Raw genomic sequence first — 6,352 nt, 5'->3', positions numbered from 1 at the left:
GTCTAAGTACGTATATGTTAGACTGCAATGTCTAACTACGTATCTGTTAGATTGTAATGTCTAACTACGTAGCACGTCTAGTTAGCTTTCTTAGACCACGTTTAAGTTAGCAAAGTCTGATGCACCTGCACATAAACTTTTATATATATATATATATATATATATATATATATTTAAAATTATTTAATGAATGGAAAATAATTATTATGAAATGGTTGAAAATGAATTAATGTAAATAAGAAAATAAATCATTAGAGAAACATAATGATTTATGAATACAAAAGAATTTACATAAAATTTAAATTCATTTTATAAATAGTATAAATATATTTATAGTTATATATATAATAATATATATCAATCTATCAATATATTTAATTGTATATTTATATATAATACATATAAATTTAATTAATCTAAAAACCCATATAAAATATATATTTTCATTTATAAAAGTAAATAGATCCTATATTATTAATCAATATTTATTTCTCTTATAATTCAGAAATAATATTTATTTTATTATCATTTTATTCTCGATTTATCTTTTAAATATTTAAATCTATCATTTAAACCCTCCTTTACTATTATTATTATTATTATTATTATTATTATATATATATTTGTTTATTTATAAATTAAAATAATAGAAAAAATTATAAGTAAAAATATATATAAAAAAATTTAATTAGAAAAATAATTATTACTAGAGAGAGAAAAAAGAAATAAATTTAAAAAACAAATTAATATGAAGAAAGCAAATTAATAAATTATTGAAAAAAAAGATTATTGTAAATAATTAATTATTTATTATAATTTTATTATTAATTACTTCTGATAAAAAAAAATATATAATTTATAATATAAAAAAGGAAAAAAATAATTAAATTAATATAGAAGGGAGAGAAAAAGAAGAATATATATAAAAATGAATTAATGAAAAGAAATAAAAAAATAATTAAAAAAAAGAGAAAGTGAAAGATTATTGTAAATAATTAATTATTTTTAATAATTAATGACCTTTTATAATATAAAAATAATATATATAAGAAAGTGAAAATATAAAATTAATATATAAAAAAAAGAATAAATGTAAATAATGTTAAAAATAAATTAATGTGATAAAAAAGGGAATTAAATTATTAAGGAGAGAGAAGGAAAAAAATATTATCATTTGAAGTAAATATTTTAAAATTAAAATAGTGCTCAGTTGTTCACCAGCTCTATGTCTATTAAATTAGATTTTTATGACATAATCAAAATTTAAATCCTCTCTTAATACATTATTATCATAACTAATAAGAACTCGAAACACCACCACCTTTACTAATTTAATCCGGTTCGCTCTTAACTAGCCACAATGAAGAGCAGATTTGATCCTCTGAATCCTTTGAGACATCAAGTTGTTTATGTATTGAATCAACCCCATCGAGATATTCATATTCCCCGGACTATTCTTCGTCAATATTTGGAACGCAACTGTCATCGTACATGTATCCTTCTCGCATTCTCTCCTTCTGATATTTGGGATGATGGAAAATCCATTCGGAAGTATCTCCACCGTGCTTGAATCCTGGCCGCTCATCACCACCTGCATCACCGGTGAGTTCACCATCCCATACACTAACATGGATCCCGACTCGTCGGATTGTGTCTCTTGAATTATAGGCACAACCTTTTGATTATTTCTATCAATTAAAACCTAACAATCAAACAACAATAAACATAGAATTAATTATATAAATGAATATTTAATGTGATTGTTCGGTAGACTAAATACCGTCGTGCGAAGAAAGGAGACGCGGTTGAGTTCGTCTTCATTGCTCTTGTTGATTCGAGCTAACTCCTGTATTGGCATGGTGTATTGTACCTCCTCCCATTCTCCCCTTCTATGTTCATTGCTTAGGAAATCAAACACACATAGATGGGAAAGAGGCATCCAGACCGAATTTGTGGCACACAGCACCACCCCAGTTGGTTCACCTGGATTATCGATTTTATTGTTATTGCGTATAGTCAGCCTGGTTTCCCCGGCTTGGACTAGCTGCCATTGGTGCACAGTCGAGCATAAACCGAAACCGAAGCTGCGCACCATTCTATGAGCCATACTAACCATGCTTCTCTTAGTCTTAGTGGAATGACTAACCATCCCTGAGAAAAGAACTAAACACTGATCAAGTGAGTCTTAGTTATTATATACTAACACTAATAATAACTTGTGTAAATGATTTGTCTGTGAAAACTCAAATTCATGACAATAAGAACCATGAGGAAATGAATACAAATATTACCACTAGTTTGATCTTGAGTGGAGGCTGGAGGAGACGAGATTATCGCCAAGCATAGGCATTGTCTTTGAAGTGAGGCAAGCCACCTTTGAGCACCAAAAGACGAACTACAACTCATGACTCCTAACGGATGAATAACCTCGTTCTCTTCGTAATCCAAATGCTCCACCCAGGTGACCTGAAAAACATCCCTCACAAAAATCAATACTAAGAAAACATAAACTACTAATTATCTATTATATACTTACCCTAGAAAAATTATTGGGCATTTCTTGCAAAACACATCCAGAAGGGAACCTCCTACAATTAACAATTGAGCTAGTTTCATGGGAAAGTTCAATCGACACGTCCACCATTCCCCACACTCCCTCTGCAATCTGTCTGCAGAATCGAATAAACTTCACTTTCCAAACAGGAACAATAGGAGAAAGCGCTTGTAGCTCAGCGTCCATCTACAAAAAGAAGAAAAAAAAAACAATTAATCATATATAATTTTCATTAAAGCTTGATAAAACGCTGTAATAACAAAATTACCACTTGTAAGGTTCTGTTGCCTGCCTGGATTATGACATCTATGATAGAAGTCTTACCAATAATGCATGGAAATAAATCTTGCCATTGATTCTACTCGACCAAAAGAAACAAAATGGTTAAATTATTTGATATATAAATAAATGGTTTTAAGAACTAGTATATACTCTTTTTTTTTAATATAGAAAGATAGAACCATAACAACTAGTATATACTTACTTCATCCATTAAGGAATTAAGGATGGACGAGCTTTTGGCCGCAACAATGCCGGATGCCCTAGTGGCATATCGAGTAGAATTTTTGTCGGGCTTTGTTTCTAAACAAGGAGGGAACGATTTGATGTACTCTTCTAGGTTTAGAGTTTCCACAACACCTCCTCCTTCGCATCCGGTCTGTGTCCATAGAGGACTGTTTATGCTAACTAGTTTAGCCAATTCCTCCATTGCTTTCTCAGCGAGCTTGAGAAATGGTGAATTTTCTAACTGGTTTTGGCTCACGTCTCCTGCTAAGGAAATTGTTGGCATAACAGGAGGAAGAGGAGCTGGTACTTGTCCAATGGGAGCGGAGTTTGATAGGTCAAAAGACATTATTGGCCTTCCAAGGCATCTTTGTGCTAGCGCTGTCATCTTGCCTAATTCCTCGGTCAGACGGTGGATCTCGAGTCTCAGACGGTGTTCCTCCACAGAGTTGTGATCAGATGGATTCCTTGATCCGTTGCACTTGGTGCAAAGAGAAGTCTTTAATGACTCTTTCAACATTTGGTTTTCAAGTTGAATATTTGCCTTATTTTGTTTGAAAAGATTATTTTCATGACGTTCTAAACGTGCCTGTACAAAATAAATTATTATATACTTTTAATGCCAAGAATAATTAAATATTATATATAGGATGTTATTATCACAATACATAGTTATATCAATTTTATATAATTATTTACCTTCAAATGAGATCGTTTGTTTTGAAACCAAATTTGGATTTGTCTACTATTCAGTGATATTCTTGTACTCAGTTCGCGTCTTTGTTCTTCGTTAGGATGTTGATTTATTCTAAACAAACTAAATATTAAATAAAATCATTTATCAACATTAAATGGAGAAAAATAGAAGAAGAGAAAGTAAAAGTGATTTTTACTTATCAAGTTCTTTAAGTTGAGAAGGAGTATTTCTATGATATGATCTAGTTCTCCTCCTCCTCATAGGTATTACGCCATTCTCATTTGAACTGCTCCCTTCATTATTATTATCCTTCTCTAATTCTTCAACTCTTTCCATTTCATGTAAGCCCTTGACCAACGATTTAAGAATTCTATAACAAAATTTATATTCAACCTCAATTAAACACACACAAATACTAAAATGTGAAACCCAAGCTAGTTGTGTATCAAAATTTAGATCCAACTAATCAATCATTAATCAGAACCCAGTTGAAATGAAAACCCTAAATCACACTAAATAAAATGTGACCCTAGTTTTATGATGTTGAAAATTCCTGTCTAGATGTCAATAATCAAGAAAATGAAAAAAAAGGAAGAAAGAGGAAGATGACCTGTTTTTCAGTTGGTATACATAAAAATACAAGGAAATGTTAACTTACATTGGAGGAAGAAGGCTCTTCTAATCTTCTTCTGGGTAAAGTGGGGTGAATGATCTTCTTCTTCTCTTTGATGTTTTTTTTGTTATATATATAAGGGAGAGGACATTATAATTTTTATAGAAACCAAGTTGACTATAGTAATATTTTTGCTTTTATCTACCTACCCAGACATTTTTCTTCTTAGAATTTATTGATATATAATACTTTGTATAACTAAAAAATATATATTAAAGTGTCGTTGACAAATATTGTAGGGTGATTAGTTATGAAAATAATAAAAAATGAAAAAAACAAATAACTTTTTTTTCTTTACAGTTTTTACTTTTAAAAAGTTTATTAACTTTTCATATTCACCAAATAAAATTCAAGTTCAATTTTTATTTAAATAACTTTTTGAAAATATATTATAAAATAATATATATTTTTTAAAGGCTCTTTAAACTTTTAGAAAGATTTTTTTAGTGTATGGTTCTTTATTGATAAAACCACAATGAGGTGACGAGTTCAAATTTTAAATTTGGTTGAATTTGATTTCATGAAATTTGTATCCACTTTTAAAAGTTGACAATTTATTTGACTGTGAATGTTTAAGTACAATATAAAACATTCTAACTAATATATACGCTTTAATGTGATCAATACCAATTTAGGTTGTTTGTCGTATTATCAATAATGATTTCATGTACTTTGTATCCTCTCTTAAAATTAACAGTTTATTTGACTGTGAATGTTTAAGTGACAATATTATAACTAGTATATACACATTAATTTAATGAGATTATACTAATTTATGTTATTTGTCGCCTTATCAATAATAATTTTGAAAGTTTTAGTGGAATAATATATCTTTTCACTTTTGTATTTTAAATATTTTATTTCTTTGTTTGTCGTGTCTTTCTTTTGGAATTTAGATATTTAATTTGAGCTGTAAAATTGATTTGTGAAACCGAAAAAATATACTATAAAGTACGTAGTAGGGGATGTCTAGTTATCATATTTTCTTACTTATCATAATAATATTTATTATAGTTTTAGTACCAAAATTTAAAATTACTTATTATTCACATGACTTAACATTTTATCCTTAACTTTTAAACAATAATTTTACAATATTACTAATCCTTCTGAGTTTTGTGTAAAATTTATTTTTGATACAATTCATCATTAAATTTAATTGAAACAATTTGAGTGAATACTTGAAAAGTATTCTATTTGAAAGATTGTAAACTAATTTATAAAAACTAAATAATGTATGATTAGAGTAATTTATTTTATGGATGTGTGAACAGTCTTTTTTTTATTATTAGTATACAGTTTTTAAAGAAGATTTATTAGTTTATCTTTCGCCAAGAAAAAATTATAGGTTGAATGAGTAATATTGTTCTTAATAAATTACAATTTTTACTTTTAAATGTTTTTTTGTTTAATTCCGTGAATTTTTTAGTAAAAGAATAGACGACATATAGACCTTTGAAGATAATAAAATTTATTTTATAAATTAATTATAAAAAAAATACTTGTATGAATATAAATAAAATGGATTATATTTTTATTTAATTTCATTAAAGTCATTAGATGTTATTATGGAACATATAACAACTTTAGAATTTAATATATATTTTTAATTAATTATAATGAATTAAAACACACATTTAATTTAATAAGGAAATATCATCAAATTTCATAATGAGAATATTTTTTAGATTTTTATTTAAATTCAAAATTTTAATGTACATTTTAATTATAATATCAAATAAAATAATTTACATTTTATTATATGAGTTTAATTCTTAGATTCTTTGACTTAATTCATAAATCTAACCTTTATCTAAAAAGTGAATCAAAATATATGAATTTTAAAAATTAAATATTCTTTTTCTTACAATATATCAAATTTATCATCACATTAAAATAACAAAATAATTTATATATTTTTTCC

Source organism: Impatiens glandulifera, chromosome 4, assembly GCF_907164915.1.
Source record: "Impatiens glandulifera chromosome 4, dImpGla2.1, whole genome shotgun sequence".
In the NCBI taxonomy this organism is placed as follows: Eukaryota; Viridiplantae; Streptophyta; class Magnoliopsida; order Ericales; family Balsaminaceae; genus Impatiens; species Impatiens glandulifera.
This window is presented reverse-complemented; position numbering follows the sequence as displayed.